The sequence below is a fragment of the Antennarius striatus genome, chromosome 23 (genome assembly GCF_040054535.1).
Source record: "Antennarius striatus isolate MH-2024 chromosome 23, ASM4005453v1, whole genome shotgun sequence".
In the NCBI taxonomy this organism is placed as follows: Eukaryota; Metazoa; Chordata; class Actinopteri; order Lophiiformes; family Antennariidae; genus Antennarius; species Antennarius striatus.
The window spans coordinates 5,505,278-5,531,060 of record NC_090798.1 but is presented as its reverse complement, the minus strand read 5'-3'; the positions used below and the strand labels follow the sequence as shown (position 1 = coordinate 5,531,060).

General features: G+C 39.7%; 1 protein-coding gene across 4 annotated transcripts in view; it reads right to left on the bottom strand.

Moving 5' to 3' along the window:
• The window catches only part of nrxn2b (neurexin 2b), a 581,101-nt gene extending 564,656 nt beyond the window's left edge, over positions 1–16,445 (bottom strand). For all 4 annotated transcript variants that reach the window (XM_068307857.1, XM_068307860.1, XM_068307859.1 and 1 more), the window contains exon 1: positions 16,332–16,445. The gene's annotated coding sequence lies outside the window, so the exon portion shown is untranslated. The remainder of the gene's footprint in view (positions 1–16,331) is intronic.
• Positions 16,446–25,783: the final 9,338 nt, after the last annotated feature.

The window sequence follows — 25,783 nt, the reverse complement described above, 5'->3', positions numbered from 1 at the left end:
CACAAGTTGTTTTTTTTAAATAAAACTTAAAACAATTGTCTCTGCCTGTTAATGCTGCAGGACCAGCTAACACAGTCAGGCTGCTAAAAATAACTAAAGCTCTTTTACATGGCCTATCTGACAATAGGATCTAAAGATTTGTCTCCATTTTTATTTTCTTCTCTTATCAGCTAAGCACAATACCCCTCTGTTTATTAACAAACTAAACTAAAACATATTTAATCAGAAGGTGGTAGAAGGGAGCAAAAAATTAGTTATGTGTAAGTTCTATGTATTTAATTAAAGAGGAAAAGCTACGACTTTGAAATGAAACAATGCACAGGTAAATAAACTCTTTATCGTGAATTTTGCAATAATGTTCAACAATTATCCAATTTAGCAGTGTTAGTTCTGTAACATATGCGTTAACTGAACAAAATAAGACTTTCACTATCCTCTCCTTAATTGCTTGGGTTGCTTTAAAGCTCACATTAATTTGCAATCTACAAGTTAGATTAGCCTAAATGCACAGCTCCATTGCATGAGTGAATTCTCACTTGATAAAAACGGAAAACCAACTCACAGAGGTACAAGCATGACCAACAAAGTGACCTGTTTGTGCTAAATTATGCACAATTACGTCTTACACATTAAATGATTGGCCTCTTGTGTTTGTGCACGTGTGTGTTTGTCTGTGTGTAAAACCCCAATCACCGTCTTCATCACCCACCCAACCCATCTATGATTTAATCCTCATTAAACATGCAGACATCCTCCACAGTCCCATTGTTTCAACCCCGAGTCGACCAAAGCAATTTAAAACCATCAAAAGTGAGCATATGGCTGTGTATTTTGTGATCTGCTGCGAGGTTGGAAAGAAAAGAACAGCCTGTGAAAACAAAGACATGCAAATGCATAGAATCCCAGACACAACTGACAGCACAGAGGAAATGCGTATGAGAAGGAACAATGCAGCTCGATGGAACTGTAAAGGAATTAGGTAGGGGGGGTTTGGTGCATTGTTTAAGAGTGATATAATACAGCATGCATGGTCGATAGTTGTTGATATCCCAGCTGTGGGAAAAATATATAAATTTTTCATTTGGTCCTGAGGTAGCTTTACTAAAGTATGCTAAAGTGACAGAAGGCTGACTGAAATAAATGATTTTGCCCCAGCAATTTCAGCCGCAGCCAGACCCTGTGGGTACAATTGTTGTGCTGTGTGTGTGTGTGTGTGTGTGTGTGTGTGTGTGTGTGTGTGTGTGTGTGTGTGTGTGTGTGTGTGTGTGTGTGTGTGTGTGTGTGTGTGTGTGTTTGTGTGTGTTTGTGTGTGTGGTGTCAAATGAAGTGAGAGGGGCAGATTTATTGATTTGCATCAACACAGTGGCATAAATTGGTGCTAACAGATTGAGAATTAATCTTTAATGCACAATATTTCCAACACAATATTATTACTGGTACACAGCTACTGTCTTCTTTATGAATCAGTTTTAAGGTGCCTCCCAAAAGTACCCCAACAGTTCTGATTGATGGGTGTTCAACAGCAGTTAAACACTTCCACATTGCTACAGGGCCTGCTGATGAAACAGTCATTGCAACATGCAGAGCCCCGGCATAAATCTAGCAGTCATCACACACAAACACACACAAACACCATAGGTAGTATTGAGGCAGGGTGTGGTAAGAATAAAACATCCAAAAAAAAAATTGATTTAAAAAAAACAACAAATATTGAACTTTTCTCCAAGAAATATGAAAGCATCATCCAAAGTCCACACCATATTTAGTGAGTCCATGCACATTCACATACACTTCATCTTGACCTCCTTTCACAAATAATGAGCAAGCACTGTTGCGTTGGAACTCAACATGCCCCTAACACTGGGCCATAAGGCCTGAGCTAATTCAATTATAAGGCCTTCACATACCAATGGGCAGTGACTCTGCAAAAGGCAACCTATACTCCCAGACATCCCTCCCCAGTAAACAAAAAGAATAGTTTCCTGCCCACAGGCTAGCATCCTTGAATATTCCCTTATGTCTGCTTATACTAAAACAAAGACACATACCTTAAGTTACTCATGGACAAAAATATAAACATATATACAGTGTACAGCTGGACAAGCAGAAACCCTCAGGAGCACTAGAGTGGATCAAACCAAGCTGCAGACGTTTGGCAGCACAAACAAACACCTGAGAAAGATGAGTTTGGAGAAGAAACCAACGAAGCATCGGTTCAGAGATTATTGACCTTTTAATTCAGCACCACAGGGCATATCTTATGCTGATGATGCTTGCTGAGTCATGACATCACTGATGAGACACTGCAACTGAGTTATGGGTTCTGACAAAAAAAAATCTCTCAGTTTTACCTGTCATCCAAAAAGACTATTTATAAGATCAAAATTATAATTTATTTATGAAGTGCAAACTCTAGTGAAAACTCCAGCATTTTATTTTATTGTGATCTGATCAAATTAAGCCAGAATCATGTTTTACCTCTTGTTTTATTTTCTGCCATACTTGTGACATGTGACTTAAGGTAAAATAATTTTGGGGGGTTTTTTTACACCATTTTCTTGACGATGCCAAGCATTGCATCCTGAAGAGCAAGAAACGTAACATTACAGCAACCACAATCTATTATATTATACTAAATCATACAGACAGACACGGATATCTTTTATTGCAAGAGTTTACTTTCAAAGTGAGGTATCCAGTCAGTCATAAAAATGATAACTCCTGCACTATTAATTATCCTCAAATCACTGCTTTGCAAGAAAGTGATGCCAGTTGCATTTTACCACTAATTTGATGACTGAAATAAATGGTACAATATACTGACTGGGATACTTTTACGAACACAAACTGCTAATTTAAACACCCACATGCATTTGCTTTTACACATAATTCTTTTCCTAAAATTGATTTGACTTAACTATATCCCTTTGAAGACATTTTTAAAGCTCATTTGTCAACATTTCATTAAAAATGCTTTATTAAAATACTCTGAATTTTGCTATATGATGAGACACTAGCTGCCAGAAAGACTCCAACTTTACTCCACCTGTACAGGTCCTTTTAGCCACAATTGAAACACAAGTTTTCACCCCTCTCAAAGAGAAGCCAAAGCTAGTTTCTCTACCACTTAAGGTCATGACAAATCGCCGGATGTATGATCTAACTCATGGGCCTGTGTAAAAGGTAACTATTTTGAGTTACCTGTTACACAGGCCCATGGGTTATATATCCTATTTAATTAAACAGGGTCAGTTATAAAGTCACCAAAAATAAAGAATCTTTCTTTGGACTTACTCTTCAAAGACAAAGATGGCACATATCCTGTTATAGGTTTGAACAGCTCATTTCAAGATCACATTCACAGCTATTAGTCAGATATCTGGCCATCATTGGTCTCAGAGACCAGGCTGCAATTATCTAGCAAGAAAATTAAAGCGTGTGCGTATATCCATAGACTTTTAGCTGTGCATCGATGCATTCAAGACTGAACAGTCTCTTGCAAATACTTAGTCATAATAGTGTTCCTTCTGGTGTCATATTCAGGTGAAATTGTATGGAATGATGATATATACTAAATAGGAAAATCGACTGTTTTTGTATCGATGCATTAAAACTTTGCTTGCATATCCTAACACGGAGATGAAACCGTCAATGATTCTGCAGCTGTTATATTCTTAGATTTCCTCGGGATGTGCCACACTATCAGTTCATCTTGTCAGAGTCAGTATTGTCAGTTTTCTCACTCAACTCAAATAAATGCATGATGTAGGTAGTTTGTTGTGCTGAAGAGTAAAATATGGAGAGAAAGTGAACAAAATAAGAACTTGGTTGCGCTAATTCTTTTGCTATAGTAAGCGAAGATAACCAAGGGAACGAGATCTCGTAGTAATTTCAGAGATGCAACTAGCCTTCAGCTAACTCTGACATACCCAGCCCCCGCCAATCCTCTCTCAGGAGTCAGAGTCAAGGAAAAGGCCTGAAGGCTTGTGATAGCCATGCTCTGCAGTAAGCAGAAACATCTTTAGCATTTAACACTGCACAGGAGGCAAAGGTCTGAATCTCAAGGAGCTTCTCTGTCTTTTTTCTCTCGTCCTCCCAGTCTGTGCTTCCTTCCCCTGCCTTTCATCATTGGCATGAACATGACTATGAGTGATAGTTCCTCAATCTTGTTGTATGTAGAGGTATATTCCATGCACCCTTCGCATCTTGACTGATTGTCTTTTTTCCTAAGACTCCCTCCTGGCACTCCTCTCCCTGTCCACTCCTCTAATATGAATGGATGATAGCAGCATTCCCCTCACTCCTCCACGACACATTCCACATTGAACCAGCTGCTCCTATGCCCTGCAGCTCACCATCCCATCTCTCTGTGGATGCCTCCTCCTGGGTTTTCTGGGTTGCCTATTTGACACAGCACAGTCAGTGCAGCATATGAATTAAGGATGGAGAAGGTTTTGAAGCAATCGGCCATCCAAAAAGGCACGTAGAGCAGACAGGAAAGCATCAACTCATGTGTGAGATGTACTTTTTTTTTATGTTATGTTGTCACTAACCTGTGGTTTAGAATATTTTATTTTAAATGTGCTAGAAATTGAACATATTCTTAACACACTATGTAAGACATGTTATGAGTCACAAGATTAAAGGGGCAGCTCAGAGGACATATAGCAAAAGTCATGATTTGAATTCAAAATGTCAAAATGGTAACCAAATTGCACACAAGCCAAGGTCTGCAGGACTATTTGACTCCCCCCAGGAAACAACTGCTAGAGGTGAATTTAGTAGCCACCTGTTTTTCCATCTAAACAAATATATTAGCCATTCCCAAGGCCTCAGTAAATTCATTAAATCAGCAGGAAGTGGACCAGGGGGACACGGATAACCCCTGCTTCCAGCTGACTGACAGCCAAGGTAAGCCAATGTCAAACCATAGGTTGCTCCTTGCGCTTTGCGCAAACCTCATTTCTTTTCTCTGCCCCTTTCTCTCAAAGACTTTCACTGTGTTAAGTGGAAACAAATTTCTCTTCCACGCCTCCTCCCCTTCCATTCCATCCACCGTTTTTCCTAATCATCTCCTCCTCAAAAATCACTCTCACTACCTCACTCCATTTTCTCCTTATTTATTTTTATTGCCATCATTTTTTTCACCTTTACCTAAATCCTCTACTTATCACTCATTCCTTCTGACAAACTTGTGTGTTTTGACGACACCTTTGCTCATCAAGGACAGCAAGTTGCCCTTTGTACTGTCATAACCAGAGTACTAGTGCATGGAATTCTTGAATAAGGAAGAAAATCAAAGGTTAGGGGAAACTTTGCATATGTAATATGTAATGAATGGTCCCTTGCCATTTCACATTCCGGCCTTTCTTTCCCTCTCCTTTACATTGACACCTGGCAGCTGTCTTTGTGCTGTAGCCCATTATCAGCACATTGAATTTACCCTAACCTAGTGTAGGTCACAGGTGGTGCTGTAGTACAGTAACAGGGCAAATGTGAGCATATTTTTATTCCGGATATACTGATGCATATGCATTCATATACATGTAAAAAAAAAAATCTCCGAAAAGATATTCATACACTCTGAATAAGGTCATCATTGGGGTTTTGCTGAAAAGAAAGCATTGGCATTGTCAGTAAAAAGGGCATTTATTTCTGCATGATGAATACTTAACAAAGCATTGTGTAGTGTGATTTAATCTCATTAATTTAAATGGACTCCTATGCAGTTGCACACAGAGATAAATGGTGTTAAAAAAAACCCTCCATAATTCACTTCAGTTTTCTTCCTTTCATAAATTTTCGCCATAACCATATTATTATATTACATCTCTATGACTTTGCTCAGAAATATGCATCCAAAACTTCGGAGGGCTCCAGTTAGTGATTTTCATTATAAGTCTGTATCACGCTGGTCTTGTGTTCTTGATTTGAAGAAAACACATAAAAAGTGCAATTCTAGATGGCAATCCAGAATGGGTTGAGGGAGAAAAGAGAAGGATGGTAGAATGAAGTGGACGGGGGGGGGGGGTGGAAATTATCCTGCACAGTCAATGGTAAGAGAGCTGGGGGCTGTAAATCAGATATAATCATTGTGGTGTTATCCCACAAGGCCCACAAGCCCTTCCCACTGGCTTCACTCAAGTCAATAATTAATAAAAATGGCAGCTCACACAACCACAATGACACACATATACAGACATACATACACACACACACACACACACACACACACACACACACACACACACACACACACACACACACACACACACACACACACACACACACACACACACACACACACACACACACACACACACACACACACACACAAACAACCATTATGCTGTTTTTAAAAGTGGACCTGACTATGTTGTTTCCTGGTTGTTTACTTCCTGAGGCCTGCCATTAAATTTCTTCAATAGGGGTGAGTAAAGGTGAAAGAGCAGTCAGAATGAAGAGCAATAACAATCACAATCTCACACAAAGTTTTAGGGAAAGAGAAAAATATAGTTCAAATAAGTATAGATCAAGTCCACTTCAACACATATTTAATCCATCATAAAAAGCCTGAGCAGCAGTCCTGCTGCTAGAAGCCTTTCAGAGAGCATTAACCACACACACACACACACACACACACACACACACACACACACACACACACACACACACACACACACACACACACACACACACACACACACACACACACACACACACACACACACACACACACACACACACACACACACACACACACACAGGCGGTTAAGACTCTGAAGCTGTCCGAGGCGCTGAATCGCTGACTCAGAACCAATCAGCTCCTTGGGAGAGGAGATGACAGAGCGGGGGCGGGGTCAGCGGAGGGGAGGGACTGTCTGGGGTAATGAATCAACAGTGGGGCTCCCCATTCAGCAGCGGTTACATTTGCATTCATGAAGTAAGCCACTGTCAGACTGTTTGCTCATACCTGTGATACGATGCAATTGAGTTTACCTGCTGCTATGAATTAAGCTATTGACTTGATGTTACCATTCACAGGAAGAACGGACTACGTTCCACAACTCCCAGGAAACACAATCAATAATATTAAAAATTTAAAACAGTATTGTTGTGGATACTATAGTTGGTGTTCTCCTGAGTGTGATTCATAATTCAGACTCTAAACCTCAAAAATAAAAATACACATCAGTTGTTCAAGTGGGATTATGACACAAAACTTGCAGTGCAGCCAATGTAGAGAATTCACCATTGTGATTTTTCTGGAGTATGATTGTGTGCAGTCAATGGTAGATTTCTATAAAATATAAATAAGTTAATGTATAAACTAGTACAAAAGCATTGACCAATAAAAGAAGCACAATGCAAAATTTACAGCATTTCCAAGACACCAAATTATCCAAAATATGAATATAAGTATGACAAAACAAAAAACCTTATAACATTGAAGGGATACCAATGCTTTTATTTCCAGGGCTAAAGAGCAGTACTGGACGTGTAATACAGCATTATGAGAACACTGCAGTCATAGTTAACTCTCCATTAATAATGTACTATGTATTGACTCAGTAAAAAGATTGCTATTTAAAAGTTTGGTATCATGTTCTCCAGAGCTACAATGATGAAATATGAGTGTAACAGTTTACATTAGATAAATCGATGTTGGGAGCTTTGGACTACAATTAATAATCTAAATTTAATTAATTATTGATATCTACATGTCTGCCATTTGTTAAGCAGCTATATGGAGGAAATTACAGAGGAATAGGGCTTACAACAACGGTGGGATAGAAAGTATGTTCTAAAACCAAGGTTAGCTGAAATGAAACAACCCGTGCAGGAGATCTGTCCATGGTCCTGAATTGAGAGCCGCTCACAATGCACGGGCAGCATTATAAACTGACTGTGAAGTATGTGGCGCTGAAGTGTGGCAATGGACTGTGTGCACAAAGCATGTCCTTCCTTGATGGTCATGGAGTCCTCGCAGCTTATCCCACAGTGCATCTTGTACCCATTGTTTCTGGTTCAGCTCTTCTGCTCTGAACCAGAGATGCTGGAGGTGGCAACGCGCTGCGGGATGTGCCATGAGCAGTTAATGACAACGGGGAAGGTCACAGAGATGCTCAAAGCTGACACTCAGCGTTTAACAGCAGACAGTGAAAATAGGAAGAAAAATCAATGCCTGATCTTAGTCAACAGATTGAGCCTTGCCTGGGACTTTACAAGCAGAGGTGATTTACAGGTTTCTCCTTCACAAAAATCTACAGCTGACTGGATGGTTACAAACAGGGCCCTAACATCCAAATCTAAAACACATTTATGTTGCTATTTTGAAAACAGATTAGAAATTTAAAAGGTATGTTCACAAAATCATGCAGTCTATTTTATATAACTCTTTTAAAATGTCTGGTTTAAATAGTGTATTTTTCTGAATTTCACAAAAAATTGAAAGTTGCACCATAATTTTTACACTCCACATACTTTGCTGATTGCCTCGAGACATAATTGTTGAGCTCAATCAGTTCTAGGTGTTTGTTTCTCTCACGTAAATGTCAGAGCACAGTCTGCGCTTATAATAGCCAGTCTGGCTTTGCAAGACTTTATACAATACATACACATGTAAAAATGTCCCTGCTCTGTGGCAATCATGGGCTACATTAGTTAATATTAATGTTTCCAGAATAATGAAAGAATATGATATCCCGGGAGGAATGTACAATCTCGTATTATTTTTCAGCGTATTCAGACATGATCAACAGGAGAGCAATGATGTCTTCTGCCATTAATAATGGATGATGTTCAAAGTGATGCTCTGATCATTCAAGCTGTTGGAAATTCTGGAAAGAAACCTTTGTAATGTGATAATGCAGAAGCTTCATACCTTTTTCTTTCCTTCCTGGAGCACAAAACCAGGAAGAAGATGGAGATGTTAATGGTGGAGGAGAGCACAAAACACACACTCTCTACGTCCACATTTATTTGCTCCAGGCCACATAGGTGTGACTCAATCTTGTAGTTTCATGGCTGATGGTGGAGCAGGGTTAGCAAGTGAAGAGTGGCTAACTGGAGGAAAGTGCCTGCCTTACAGATAACAGCAAGCTTGGAGAAAATGGTTTGGCAAGAGAGAAAGCATTTGGATCAATAATGCTCTCAATTAGTTTGATATGAGTTTGGTGGGGCGAACTTTTCAACATTCTCTGCATTTTGGACCTCAGAGGTCTGCAGGGCTCCAATGATCAGAGCGTGTTTGTCTTTTTCCTCTCTTTCTTCATCATTGATTTATTTTTTTGTATATATTTCTCTGATTTTATGTCAGTCTGCAAGCTATTCACTGTGATGATATTGATCTTTCTTCTTCCTTTCTGTCTGACATCACCACCAAAATCTATTTCTGCTGTAATGTATGTTCTGTGAGGGTAATGTTCAATATACCTTTGCAGTCTGAACTGCATTAACCTTCCTCTTTGTTTTGTTCATCTGGAATGAAGTAACTTATTCCCTAAGTACTCGGGAAATATCTGAAAAGAAAATTTATTTTACCATTTTTATAGAATTTCAGGCTGTTGTATTTCTAGCTCCTTGTTAACCTCAGTCAGAAAAAATGTTTCAAAATCTCGTTATGTTTACTCAATTTCAGAAAACCAAAAAACGTGATGAGCTGACGGACAGAAACAGTAATGGAAATGTTCATACTTCAATTCTGTCAAAGTAGGCACGAGCAAATTTGCTGATATACTATCTGTGACACACACACACACACACACACACACACACACACTTTTAGTCTTTCCCACAGTCCACAGCTTGCTATACACTGAGAGCCATGTCAAATCACAGTTATTACGGGGACTCACTGGAAGTCACAAGTCACCGTATACGCCAGCCACTAAACTCCCAGGCCAAGTAGTGCATCACACCAGTCTAGAAAGGATGGGAAAAACTGATAAAACCTAGTGAGCTCCATTAGGAGTTGACAGAGAGAAATATAGAAACAGAATAAAAGATACTAGAAATCTGGTAAGTGCTAATCCCATGATTAACACCTGCGAAGGAAACATTGGTTTTGCTCCCAAAAGTATGACAGGAATGTCTTTAATACTGTTTTAGTTGGTATCAGAGCAGGACATTGTGCAGCTTAGTTGTCAGCAGTGTTTTATGGTGTTAACTGACTCTTCAGTAAAAACATTGCTTTATATTCTACTGATGAGAGCTTAGACTTTGCATATGGCTGCATTTTATTGTATTTTTTTCAGTTTACTATATTTGTCCTTCATTTCTTTTTTTACGGGTACCATGAGTTGCACAAGCTCCACCTTAGTTGATTAGCTGGTTGGTTGGTTGGTTGGTTGGTTGGTTGGTTGGTTGGTTGGTTGGTTGGTTGGTTGGTCAGCAGGATTTAATTACGATGAGAAAAAAACAACAAAATTTTTTGCAAAACTTGCTGGAAGGCTAGAACATGGGCAGGGAAAGAAGTCAAAACAGCACCAATGTTAGCTTGGTTGACGCTATGCAGATGGATGGTGTGATTGAAATTGCTGGAGTGACAATGAGGGATAGCTGCTGGTTTAGGGAATCTACTCTCGCTCTCTCTGGTAAACTTGTTCACCAAAGCAGAATATTTGCACAAATGTGACAGGGATCTGATTTGCCCCTGAAAAACAGAAGAATGTCAAAAAAAAAAATGCATTAAAACTAGAGAAGCTGTTAAAACGTCGTTTTCAAGTAAAACATATGGTGCAATTATAAATTAAAAACATTGTAACTATCATGCAGTCGATTTTAGAAAACAAAAAACAAAGGTAGCAAGACACATAACAACTATAAAAACGCAATACAGCTAAATGTGATTGAATTTTAGAGCTCATTTCATTTCTATTTCTCCTTTGAATCACAAAAGGGTGTCAGCAGTCACTGCTCAATTGTGCTTCTCTATTCCTGGCTCATTACAACTGATAGAATAGTGCTGGGTAATTGTTTGACCCTGTCTGCTCAACCTACGTCCTTGGCTGCTGAGAGTGCTCAACGTGAGAGTTCTATGGGATAAATGGTGGCCATTCCAACACCCTGCCCTGTGGCTGTCTGCAAACAGAACCCCATCATATCAGTGACAAGGGAAGCTTGATGAAGGTACGCTGGCTGCACAAACCAAATGCAGGCCCCAGCAGCACTAGAACCACCTTTCTAAAAAGGCCCATTGTGCCCCGCCAACACTTTTCCCTCTCTGCAATGAAGTGACTATTGTAGCATGCAGAATAGCCATCCCTTTCCATGGCTTGGTGAGGAAAATGCTATCATGAAGAAACTGAGTGTGACCTCAGCTGCGGCAGTAGATAGCATCTCAATATCATGGCCACTATCATCTCCTGACTGTCCCCTGACGCTCAGCCCACCCTTCCCACAGGTGGTGACAATCCAGATCTCATTTCAACCAGTGAATAGAGCGTAAAGAACAGGTGCATTCTGGTATTGGAAATAGGTTTCAAACTGTTGCTACAAGTGAAAGTGCAAGAGGAGAAACTGCAAGGTTGTGGCATTGTTAGCATTTGGACACATCCTGTTGATCAGGCTGCAAGAGCAATTTTCCAGTAATGTTTTCTTCCATGACATGAAGAACAAAAGCCTTATGGATTTTTGAGAGATAAATAAACTATGGTGGTGCAGAGCAACTCTCTTAAGAGTACTTGGCGGAAAGAAATAGTTACAGCTTTTCAAGGTGTTCTGCTGAGAGTCAGCTAAGGAGTGGAGAAGAGGAGTTAAAAAAAAACCCAAAGAGACTATACAGTCATTAAAAGGGCATCTGAAGAAGCTCATCTGACTCTATGTCCAATTCATGTGCAGCACATATACAAATCAATCATAACCTTAACACATTTATATTGAAAGTGACTGCAATGAAGGGACTTTCTATAAGCTGCTCATTGATCCAGTGGGAAATGGTCTAATAATATGCTCTTTTGACCATCAGATAAATAATTTAGCATTCCATAAGTGGAAAAGAGAAATGGCTTATTGTGGATTGGCTTACACTGGACAGCTTATCCTTCTGACCAAATAGTGAGTAAATAACTGATGGTAACGCCCAACACTTGTCTTTGGCAGCCAATGCTATTGTGTAGCTAGAGTTGTGAGTGTCATGCAAACAAATTGCATGATTATGCAAAACTAGAAATGGTGTTGATGAGCGATATCCCACAGCATACGGATTAGTTACTAACACCCACTCTTCAATTATGAGCATAAAACTCTTATGCGGGGTTTTTGTGTCCCATATCCCTGTTATGCAACCTGCTCCACTTTGGATCCTTTCACTCCTAGCCACATGTTAGCACACTCTGGAACTGGCAAGGACCATTCAAACAAAGATGGAGTAAATGTTGATGTTCATGTTTGATGAAGCAAAGCCAAATCAGTCTTAGAAAAAAATCAGTTTTACGGGCTCTGCAGGAAATAAATCCACTCTTTATTTCCAAATCTAAGAGGAAAGGCTGTCCTCAGGTTGCAGTTAAACATAATGTATCATCAGCAGTGAAGTTACATCAGTCCGTTTTGTTCAGAGCATGCCCTTCCATATATGGATGTAGAGATATTTTTAAACCTGAGAAGCCTGCGATGCAGCTGCCTGCGTGCTCAAGTAATTTGGAATAAGCAGTTCATGTGTAAAAACTGAAAAGATAAACCCAACACCTGGAATATTAGGTTGTCCTAAACGTCTCCACGGGAGTTCTCTCAGGTCTAGTTTGGGTCTGCATTTGATAGAGGTAATATTGCAGGTGCAGAAACGAGAATGTACCATTAAGTGTGTGTTTTATTTCTTTAATATTTCTTCCATAACTTCCATCTTGACACTAAGGCTCTTGCTTGAGCTTCTTGAAAGGCAGGCAATATGGTAATACAAATATTTCGAATCAGACTTTCACTGGAGGCTACAAAGATCATCTTTATTAATTCATTGGCAGTGCTTGCTTTTTGGAGGTTATTCAAAATGGAAAAAAAGAGAGACGGGATTACTTAATGGTATTTGACAGAAGAAGAAAAAAATCCTCATCCAAGACTCAGATGTACTTAAGAGCTCTCTGAATTAATTCATATTGCACTCTTTATGACAGATCTGGTATTTTCATCACCCAGGTTCCCCAACCGAAGTTCTCTCTCAGTTGAATAGACCAAATTCATGTTATCAACTCAACTGGTGATATCGTATCACCATTTTATTGCCTTTTTCCCATGAAGCTAACAGCACAGCAGATGAACAGGCTTTGACTGGCTGATATTAGTTCCACTCTAGACCCAGATATCCTACCTCTGTGATCCCACAGGAGGGAAGAGAGTAACTCGATCAGATAGACAGTCTGCATCCTTTCTTCCATCCTGCTTCTCTCTATCAACCCTTCCTTCTCTTTTTCTCAAAAAAATATCCTTACAATCACTCATAGACAACAACAGGACTTTCAATCCATCCTTACATCATACGCTCCTCTGCTTCTTCTCCATCACTGCTTAATCAAAGGTGAAAAGTGATAAAAGAGTGTTAGAAAGAGCAGACTGGGAATGCTTTCCCACACCATGGGTCCCCACAGCTAAAATGGAGGGCGTGATGAACAAAAGGACAAAATCTTTCTTTTTGTATTGCATATCCACCCCTATTTTTTAAAGTAAAAGTACCCGCCTTCTTTATGGCTCCCCGAAGCTCCTATTAACCCTTCTCTTCTCCACCACAGTGGGTGGATCGTGGACGGATGGGATGGGAAGATGAATGAGGGCCAGACGGTGAATAGCAGAAGAGCGAGTTAATGAGGCAGATTGCTCTCTTTGCCATCGTGCAAAGGATTACAGGAAGATTAGCCATTCCACCCTCTTCTCCTCCAATTTTACCCACTCACTCTAAGTGAGGGTAAAATTGAGGGGTGCAATCGGGTGGGAAGGTGTGTGTCGGGTTGATATGAGTGTCCATATTTTGATAGAGTCTCTGTCAGGGGGAAAATGGCAGCTGCTCATAACCATGACCTGTGAGTGGATAGTATCTGACTGATGGCTCCTATCTGATAAATGCTTTGAGGGCTATGCTTGGTCTAAATATACCCAGCATGAGACTGATTTTATGTCACATAAGATCCAGTTTCGTCATAATTCTCATTCTATGAGATTAATTTAACAAGGTCTAAAGATTCCATCCAACAGAAACTGTAAAGGTGGTCTCATTTTCAAAGACATAAATCAGTATTTGAATGGCTTGTGAGTTGACTATGAATGATGACTCATGTTTGCAAAGATTGACATTTCTATTCAGTAAAAAGAAAGCAAAACAAAGAAAAGGCCCAAACCTCAAATCCCCATAATGACAAACAGAGAAATGATCTGAAGAAATTATCCAAATCGCAAAAAAAAATTTAATTATCATAAATCATATCGCCCCACAAAGGCAACGTTAAGCACCCTTCACAAATTGCAATGAAAACTGAGAACAAAAGTGAAATAGTGAAAAGGGACCATTTTCATCTGGAAGTGTGTATCCAGAGTGACTCATTACAAAGGGGAGAAACTAGAAAGAAGTTCCAGAGTATTAGAATTAGTTAATGTTTGTTGTTGGAATGCTGATTATACCATCCACTGATCAGGGATTATAGATTCTTGACTCATGGGTCTAATGACAGTGAGGTCCTGTCACGTCTTTAAGCCTTAGTTTTATGCATCTTCTTTTTTTTTCCCCAACCAGAGGATATGACTGAGAATTAGTCACATCACTTTCTTGATTTCTGACACAGTGCCTCCTTTTCTTTAGGATGACGTCAAGGTTTGCAAGCATTTCCTGTGTGTGGTTCAATCTCTCTCTCTTTCCTGTATTGTATTTTGCTCCTGGAGGATTTGACAAGCAATGGATTCAGGTCGGTCACTCAGAACTGGGGCATTCTTCTGTGTGAATCTACTACTGTACAGTTGGCTTTATGTTACCAGCTTTTGAGGGAAAAGTAAAGGTATTCCCACACGACCCAGAAAAATTGGAAAGTGGGTTTAGGTGTGTGAGAAACATGCAAATATTATGACAGATTATGAACCAGTGGTTTCAAATTTTCTGGGAAAAATCTATAGAGCTTCTGCAGATAAAGGTGTAGAGGGACACTCCGACGGGTGTCTGCTTTCATGCTTTCTGTGGTCGAGTCGTTGTCATTCACATCTGCTCTGCCGAACTAGCTCGGTTTAATTAGTGTAAGAAGAACCGTCCCTTCTTGTGTCTCATGACGATGGATTTACCGATTTGTTGTACTTCTTATTCGTTTTCTGTATTGGCGATTTGGCGGAGAAACACCGTTACGCATCCCAGTGGGCGTTTGGCGACACGGTGGCGCAGGAGCGGCGCGTAGTCTCATTTTAGTAGGCGCAATAGAGGATACCTAATATCCATGAAATGTCTTAGCGTGCGTTAATAACACATCGTGACCATACTTACCTGGACAAAAGACTCGAGTTGCCATAACGCGACATAACACGCGACTGTCGGATCACAACCATTCTACCCTTCAGCATCACATTGCAATGCAGTTGATCAGTAAAGCAAATATCCCCTCCGGTGGCCTAATTGTCAGTGTCATAACGATTTAACCGATACATGTTAAATAAGAAATAATTTATAACAATAGAATTACTCAATTATTTCAAAATCATGAATCGGGCAAAATTCCAGCCATTCTTCAATTCAGGCATACAGAGTGAAGGAGAAGTATGAACACAAGTAATCAAGCTGTGTGTTCGCGTTTTTGGAAACTGGGCCAAATGTAATATAAAATACATATTTATATGACTTGTATCACTTCCTATTTTCAATTCAAAGCGGTTCAAATAGAAGCTTAATAAGTGACGGAACCTGTAAGAATATCAGCCCCGTCCGTCACAAGTCGTCTGGGTATTGCGTAAACGCATCCAAATCTAAGGAAAGGATCATAACCGACTTTCATCGAGCACAGTGATTTTTTTTCTTCTTCTGATTTTCTCCTACACTCGTGGCTTCAAGGCATGTATCTCTGACCCCCCCACGCTGGATTCAACGTGTTTGCGTCCGGAGTAGCAGAAAACCCAGAGCAGTCCTCTAATTTCCCCAAATCTCCTACAAATATTGACCCGTTACGCACCGTCTGCTGGTGGCTGCCTCTCCACTAAACAAAGCCCGAACTGCTCGGTACTGAGCAATGTGAGAGTTTGTTGTAAAAAAAAATAGTCTCCTGACATCAACTGTCATGATTGGGGAAGCGTTCACAGAGAGTAAAAATATCCTCAAAGCCAGAACTACAGAAACACATCTAGGTACTGGAAAGAAGAAGAAAAAAAGTCCTTACTTGTGTTTTGGTGCAATCTCTCCGATAATATTCTCCAGACTTGAAGAGATTTGTAAATATCCCTGGATATGGATTGAACGCAGTTTGGTCTTCTGCTTTAGTTTTTCTTGTTTTTATCCAAAGCGCTGAACAGACAAGAACACAGATTTTCTTTCCCCCCCCTCTCTTCTTCAAGACAGATGTGAACGGTCCTGGACGAGTCGCGCTACCTGCATCCCCGTCGTCAATTCGTGAAGAAAGCAGAGAATATAACGTCGGCTTTTTCCTTTCAAATGAAAAACCATTACAGTGCTGTATAAATCTGAAGCTTTTATTGTGGAGGTCCCACCGTCTTGTTTCTGGTGGATGCTTCTGGGTGTTTCTTGGTACTTGGATGTATCGCCACCTGCATCCACTCGAATTGGAGACACCGCGGCATCAGCAGCAGTGGTGACGGCTACGCACCGAGGAGGTAGCCGACAGAGACACGCCCCGCTCCGGCTGGACTAGGCTACTTCAACCGGAGAGATGCGAGCTGCACATGATGCTCCACATGTTCAAAGTCTCCATGCAAATACTTGTACCTCATAAATAGATGTAAATATTGATTTGGGGGGGGGGGTCCAAATAAGATGGAACTCATTGCAACCACAAAAGATAACAGAATATTTAATGAAAGCAAGACATGTACAGTTTATTGGTGATGGCTGGTCACAGATCCATCCTGACCTGTCTTCATCTAAACAAATGGAGCCATACCTGATGAACTAGTGCATTAGTTTAAGAACTCACCGTCACCTGAATACTGGAGTTATTTTCTAAAGGGCTCTCAGAACTTCAAACATTTCTACAGGTAATTATATAAACAAGAACATTTACATTTGCTCATGATTACAAAAGGCAAACACAAGAAAGGGCAAAAGCAACAAAGACAGACTTGACATCACATTGAATCCCACAGATGATATAAGTCAAGTATTTATTATGAAAAAAGTACTTTTCTCATGAAGACATGTGAAGAGCAATTAGTGGGTAAATACTTGTACAGTGATACCTCTACTTACGAATGTCTCTACTTACGAAATTTTCTACTTACGAAATTTCTCAGCAGGAAAATATTACCTCTACTTACGAAAGAAATTTCGACTTACGTAATGTAAAAACACAGTATTGGCTGATACTCGAATAAAAACACTGTATCGGCTGATTATTGAATCTCCCACGGGTTCCTGAACGCAACATTCTCATAGCTGCTCTGCCATTGGCTATTACCTATTGCGTATCTTCCTGGCATCCCATTGGCTAAGAGGGATGCCACTCCACCTGTGTGGAGCTAGAACGTGCTTATGGAGTTTCTCGGCATTTGGCACTCAACCCTTCAGGTAGTCTGATAGTTTTGTGCAAATATAATAACTTTTTGAGTACGCATTCGCTATGTACCCCAAGAAAGTGATGGAGAAAAGAGGAAAAGAAAAGACGAAGAAAAAAGTTTTTTTGTCCGTACAAACAAAGCAAGAGATAATAGAAAAGCATGACAAAGGGATGTGTTTGGTTGATCTCGATAAAGAATATGGCTGAAATGCATCTATAATCGCGACGTTATTAAAACAAAAGGAAGTTTAAGGAGTTTAAGGCATCTCGTGGGTGGTTGGAGAAGTTCAAAAGGAGGACTGGAATTCACTCTGTTGTTCGGCATCGTGAGATAGGTGCGCATGAACCAAAGAGGGCAAAAAACAATGAGGACAGCAATCAATCAATCAATCAATCAACTTTTATTTAGTTAAAATGTAAATGACCGTCATTATTATTCTTTACTCTAGTCTTTGTTTTTTACATTATGCACAACTCTCATTTATTGTGTAATAATCTAATCATAACATGTATTTGTTATATGTTTTGATGCATTTTTATGCTTTATAAAACATTTATGTCGGAATTTTTGTGAGCTTGGAATGGATTAGGGCATTTGCATGGAAAACATGTCTCTAATTACTTAATTTTCTACTTACGTAATTTCTTCCGGAACCAATTAATTTCGTAAGTAGAGGTACCACTGTATACCATTCCTAAAAGGGAATGGAATAAATAAGGGGAATCATATTCAGATATATTCTTCTTAGAGATGTTTGTATTAAAGATGCAAGGGAGTGAACCCTCTGTTATCTCCCACATGTACCTCTTTACTGTGATGCTGGGTTGGTTTCTAAATTTCATAATTTGCAGGCAGCAAATCAGATGTTCGTAGAACTATAATGAGGTTATGACTTTGTTCACTGTATTAAACGCTAAAGAAAATAACAGTTTTGTTATTTTGTAGTTATGTCCACGCTGCTCTTTCACATGTATGCATTTCGAGCATTCACACCCACAGCCAACAGTGTAACAAATTTCACTGAATGATTAAAGGGGCCCTATTATGAAAATCAGACTTTTTCGGGTCTCTACATATACATAGTGGTCCTCCCTAACCCGACCAACTCCTATAGAATCTGGTAAACAAACGCTCCCCGCATCAATAGATATTTGGAGTTTTAGGAAGTCTTGGCTCTGAACGACTCGATTCGACCATGAAGCGCTAGAATAGGTATTCTTGACGTCAGACTTTGCACTCTGTGCTATTGGACAGAGTATTAGACGATATGGATGGGTTGACATGCTCAAGGGCGTCGCCATCCCCAAGACGGAGTTCTTTGTGTCGGACCTGAGGCAGCAGTCTGTTGAAATGGCGTCCGTGAGAAGGAGACAGGGTAGTTGCGCAGTTGTTGATTGTACAAATCAACACCAGTGTTTATTTTTCATCCCAGCCAAAGACGAACAGAAGAGAGGCTGGTTGCAGCTACATCGCCTGCATGTTTGTTTGTGTGTGGAACCACTTCACTCCAGTCTGTTTTAGCAATGAGGGTCATTACAGACGGGGCTTTGCCTGACACTGATCCTCATTCAAGGATCACTCCCAACCATAAGGGACCAAGGAACTGCACCCTGGTTACAGGTAAGTCTCACCACATTTATCTTTTTTTGCAGTTGTCTGTTAGCATGGGTGATCAATTGCTAATTAGGTGTTACTGCTTTGTTTCGTGTTTGCGTGTCCGCACTCTGTGTGTGCGTGCTAAACCTACTGTATCTAGGTACAACGCACATGAGTTGGGCTCACATTTTATCTTTTTTCTTTTTGTCTGTTAGCATGAATGATGTTATGCTAGGCTATGTAGGGAGGTCTCCTTTGTTTCGCGTTTACGTATTGCGTGTGTGTGTGTGCACGCCTGATCACGTGTATACGTGCTGGACCTACAGTAGGTACAACACACATAATTTGGTCTCATATTTTCTTATTGTTTGTTAGCATGAAGTCATGCTATGCTAGGCTATGTAGGGAGGTCTCCTTTGTTTCGAGTTTGCGTGTGTCCTTTCAGCCTACAGCTTCAAGGGACGTACCATGCCAAACTGACCCAGTGGACACCCATACTGTTGGTACACAGCTGTCCTTCAGGACTCTTCATTCCCACTATAGAAGTAAAGGTATGTACAAGTCATATTCCATACAATGTTTTAATAAAATTGGTTAAATACACTAATTTTCTAAATATTGTTGTCTATAGGTGTTAGTGAATGCACATGTGTTGATAGTAGTTCAGTAAAAAATAATAGTGTTGTGTATTAGAACTTTCCAGCAAGACAGTAAGTGAAGACTTTAGTATAAAACATTTTGAGACAGATTCATGTATGTCATATGATATTGTTTTGGCTCCTTATTTCGTTACGTTTGGTGTATCCCCCTACAAGATCCACTTTCCAAAGGCTTTTGAAGGGGACAATGCAGAGTCAAACCTCACAAGACAGCCAACATTCTGTTAGTGTTGCAATATTTTAATATTTCAAACAAACATGTTTTGAAATTCTGTTGGTAATTGCTCACAACAAAACACAGTAAAAAGTAACCATACAAATAAATAAATTAGTAGCAGGTACCAGGATGTATTTTGAAAACAATTTTTCTAAACAAAGAAATGAATCAGACAATATCAATAACAGTAAGGATACATCTTTGTGTTTTGAACAGGTTTTGGATCTGACATGTTGGACCTCATATGTGACAAAGTCTTGGTTGACCCCATGCCATATACAAATGAGATGATGGCCATTCCTCTCCCCGAGAATCTGTCTGCCCAGTATGAGCGTCCGGACAAGGAGGAGGTCATTGCCAGCTACATGAGCAGGTTCAACCAAGACTCGGTCTAAATCCTGAGTATAACTGTTGTTGATTTCCTGATAGGATGGCTCTGTGTTCTCATTATTGTTATTGGATGTATTGTTTTATGTAAATAAATGCTTGTATATGTCAACAGAAATGGATTGTGAATAACAAAAAACGTTCAACATGTCTATTAATAAGATAAAAATCAAGGTGTCGCAAATACAATATATTAGACTTTGTTGTACCTATACTGTATATGTCATGTGTTACTGCATTAATGAAGGAATGCCTAATGAAGCAAAATAAGACAATTAGCTTTTATTCTGACATTTTTCAAAGAATGACTTACCGATGTATTCGTCTCAGACGTGAAGGGCCATACTCAGCCCTCAGTACATGACCGGCCGTTTGTAGGGTGTACACGTTTAGGCACACAGGCTGGAACCCAGGATGTTGAGTCATGCACGGAACCTCATCAACCTCCTGCAGACGGATCCTAACCTAAAGTAAAAAACATGGTAAAGGTCATTTGAATTTACAATTTTTTAAAAGTAGCCGAATACTGTAGAAACATAACTTTGTGGTTTAGCTGTGAGCTTGCTACTTGTGTCTCCAAACAGCAGATGTTTTCTGCTTCTGTTGGCACACATTCACAGTGTCCACAGGAACACCTGTACAACAGGTGAAGACACCTCAAAATAGAGTAGATAAAGGAATCACTGCAATATGGTTAAATCATTTCACCATTAACCTGGTGTGATGGTGGCAGGTGTTAGCTCCGTGTGTCTTGTCACAGAGGACTGCCTCAAATATTTAGCAGCTTAGTAACGGGTTAAATCAATGTGATAGAAAAATAAAGTAACTTAGCTGTGAGCAGAAGCTAGCATTAGCCACATGGTAATAACTATCAGAACCGCCATCAGACTTTACTGTCACTTATAGAAGTACAGCAACTTTTTAGCATCAACACATCTGCACATACACAAAATACATAATAAGACAGATATGACATTATTACTGTGCGATGAGAGGCGGGAGTAGAACAAAAAGTAGCTGCCGGACGATGCTAACGTCCTGTGATGACGTAGGTTATACAACAAAACACAACAAGGAACCAACTAAGTAACGTTCACACGTACTAACCATTCAAAAACGTCCTGCTGCAGCCGCACAGTCGGTGTTTCTTTAGGAGCCTCCGCTTCTGGGTCCGACTCAGGGTCATAAATGTACGCCGACACGATGGGTCCTCCAAACGCCATAATGATAACAAACGTAACTCCGGTCAGTGTCCCGTTAGCCTAACGCTCTCCTTCAGAGGGGCGTGGCCCAGGTGAAGGAGGCGTTGACCAGCGGAGCTCATTAACATACTGCAGCCGGAGGCTGAAACGAAGCGTTTTGTGAGTAGCTCAGATGAGGGAATTTGAAAAGATGATATTTAGGACCACAGATCACTTTAGGTCAAAATATTTGGAATACAGTCTAGTTGGACATCTGGCAGCTGAATGACATTAAGTTAAAAATACATAATATGGGACCTTTAAATCCCGCTTCAAAGTGGTGATGTATTGTTATTATCAGTGTTTGTGTGTTTCCGTTTGTCCATTTGTCCATTCGTTAGTTTGTCCACCAAATATCTTCTCCACCTTTGCAGATAGAAAGATGAAACAAAAAGCAAATTACTCGGCGTCAAAGAGGGTGGAAATGAGATGATGACCTTGACCTTGAGAAAACTAGGTCAAGGTCAAATTTCAACTTTTGTACACTCAGGAACCAGATAAGAAAGACGAAGGAGAAGGCCAGTGTGAGTAAGATCATAGATCAAAGCTAGTGCTTTGATCTACCTATACACTAGCTTTGATCTATGGTCTTACTCACGCTGGCCGACAAATGCACTAGTCTATGCACCAGTTAGGTACTACTTTCGGGGTAGTACCTGACTAGCGCATAGATGTTGCAGTCTCTGACTGCCCTAGTTCTAGTTTTGGATTGTGGGAGGAAACGTGTTATGCAGTTGCTCTATTGTTAATGAATTTCTTATTTCATATATATGCTTTATAATATTTTGGTCGACTTTATGCGGTGTAATGGGTTGCAAGGAAATTGTTGGTTCAAGTCCACATAGAACTTGGGCTTCTATTTGTTCATTTGTTTATGTTAATCGTTCAATCAATTGTATTTTTTTAAATGTAATTATATATTATATTAAGGTAAGAAATACATTTTCTTTTTTGCAAATGTGTGCAAATTGTGCAAATATTTTTTTGTGGATGTAAATATTTGTTGTGTTTCCAGTCAAAAGGAGGACTACCAGGTTAATTCTCATTAATTAAATGCTTTACACATGTATCCCAAGTGTACATCACACCCTAATAAATTTTTGAAATGAAAACAGCTGCTATTTTTTCCACTGCTCCATATTTCTCAGACAACAACTTTTAGCCGAGTGTCTTTCTGCTGAACCATCACCTGTTACCCTAAAGACGAGCCCATCATCATTGCTCCTGGTAAAAATAAAATGTCACGTGCCAAAGTGGGACCATTTTATCTTGGCAAAAAAGGGGGTCATTTGAGGTAGGGAGACCATTTGAAGTTGAAAATGCATTTTTCTGTTTCTTTCAGTTTCTCTTAATTTCCTTCTGTGTGACAAGCTGGCCTGACAAAGTTTCTCATTAGTAGCCTTCTGTGGTCTCAATGTGGGCTGTAGCTCTGTTCTGGCTCAGTAGATGGACTGCTCATCATGCCTCATAGCATGTCAGCAAGTCGTCACAGTAAAGTCTTCATTTCAGCCTCTTCTGCTCATTTACAGGATACAATGTTTTGGTCAAAGCAATGTAATCTTCCAAAGATGGCATCGCTGCAAGTTTAGAATTCCAAACCAGCTGAATGAAAGTCCGGTTCATGTCATAAGTTAACCATTCAATGCACAAGCCATTGACACAAGTCAATAATGTGAGTATGGAGTGTTTTTACAGAAAATCCCACCCCATCAGTCTGTTATGCCTTAAAGGTCCCTCCACGACAGAGGCGACCTGTATGAATCACAGCCTCAGTCAATGAAACTGGAAGGAGTGCATCAATCACAGGCTTATTGAGCAGTACAGTGTGAGAGAGGCCTGTCAAGAGAACAGTGTCACCTCTCAGAATTAATTTCTCAGGCCTCTGTGTTTGATTAAAAACAGCATTGGTGGAGATGAGGTGGCCCATCATCACTGCTGAAAGTTGCTTTATATTAGCTTTGGGTTTATTTAAGTTATATTAAAAAGTTAGAGTATGGGCAGGAGCAAGGATCTGTTCCCATGCCTGGCCTGAACCCATATCTGTTCCCAAACCTATTCTGTCCCATTACCTGATTTTGTCTTGAGCCTGGTTCTGTCCTGGAGCTCAATCCTGACCCTCCTCCAGGACTGTTTTTTGGACCTCGGGAGCTGTCCCTTGAGGAGGGTGTATTGTCACGGTTAGTATTTTGCTCTGCTGTGCTGGAGTGTGGCAGGAGGCGGGGCCAAACTTGTGGGCAGAGCCTCGCCTCCACACCTGTTCCTTATCTCCATACCTATGCCCCACCAGGCTGATTAGCCTGAGGATTTTTAAAACAGCTTCTCCTTTGGTTATTTGCCAGATTGATTTGTACCCTTGCCCATGTGAGTAGTTTGTTGGACTTCTCAGTTTCCTTGTGTTCTTGGATCTTGTTTCTGTTTTTATTAAACTATGAATGCGGATTTCTTTCCTGGTGTAATGGTGGATGTAGGCCCAAACTCTAGCCATGACATTTTGTTGACTTTCTTTTTCTTAATTTTCTTTAATTTCCACTGTCTTCCAGTCTATAAAGTGATCATGAAATTACGTCTACAACATTGTAGAGGGTGGTCTCCTCAGGAAATTGCAGGTCTTGGCGGTTAATTTCAATGTACAATTCAATCAAACAAGAATCTATTTTGATTATTAGGCGTAACACTTTATTTAAAGAAGACTGAAAACATCGTTCAGCAGATAGATGTGTACAACACACCAAATATCACCAAATAACAACTACAGTGTTGTCATGATTTGATTTGAATCCAATAACATTTAATGTCTTTTAAATATCCCTCTGACTTATTCCAGTTGTGTCTCCTCCAGTGCCTTGATTTAATATTCTTTTCATACAAAGCTGGTTGATTTGATAAGTTTTCATTCATGAGTAATTCATTTCATTCTTGGAGGACCCTGTCAGACTGTTGTTCTTTCCTATTTCTCACCATTGTACTAATTAAAACTAATCGAATTGAATTAATGGCACAGAGACCCTGAATCACAATGCAACCATCTCAGTCCTACTCATCCCTGAAATGAGACAAATCAAGTGTGCTGTGTAATCATACAAGGGAAAAAAGTAAGCATGTCGAAGAAGCCATCTCCCTTATTTGTTGTTATTGTTGCGAGCACATTGACACATTTCTATAGAATGCATAATTAATTACTTGGTATGAAAGAGCAGCTGCAGGATTGTTTGAATAGACGTAACTGTAGTTGTCTCCGATGTGATTTTTTGCTATAGCTGGAAAAAGTCTCCTTTGGCAAAAAAGTTTCTGAGCTTGATGTTTTTAATACAGACAAAACTTGAAAACCCCAAGTTTTGTTTAGATATGTTTTCCCAAACAATATATAGATGAGTGTCACCAATAGTTGTGTCAAATTTGGAATTAGTTTGCTTCTCTGCTACCATGGTTACTCAAATTGTTATTGATGGATCTTGATGACATTTTAAGAGTGGCAGGGTTCATTCTAAGGAACAATCCATTAAGTTGATGTGGCAATCAGGATTATCATTTGAATCTATAATTTTTATGTAAGTCTTTACTATTGTGGAAAGGGAGTCATATCAAAATATTAATTTCAATACTAAAAAACTACTTTGACAGAAATTACACAATTAGTGTAATCTGTATCCAGGTAATATTCTGGATCCCTTTATTTGTATAGGGCATATGAAAAAATGTGTTTCAGTCATATATTCAAATTGGCTAAACTACATTGACATCCAAAGTTAGAAATTAAATACTCATGTTTATAATAATAATAGTAATAATAATAATAATAATAATAATAATAATAATAATCCAGGTCATACGTCTGCCACTACCCAACGTAGTCACACACATTTTTCTGCATCCTTGTCCAAAGAAAGCTGGACTGTTACTTATACAGTTGGTAAGAACCTTTTATTGAATACATTTAGGCCAGGGTCAAGCCAGGATACAGTAACTATCAAGAGTGCCGGATTCAGGGAATGAATATTTAC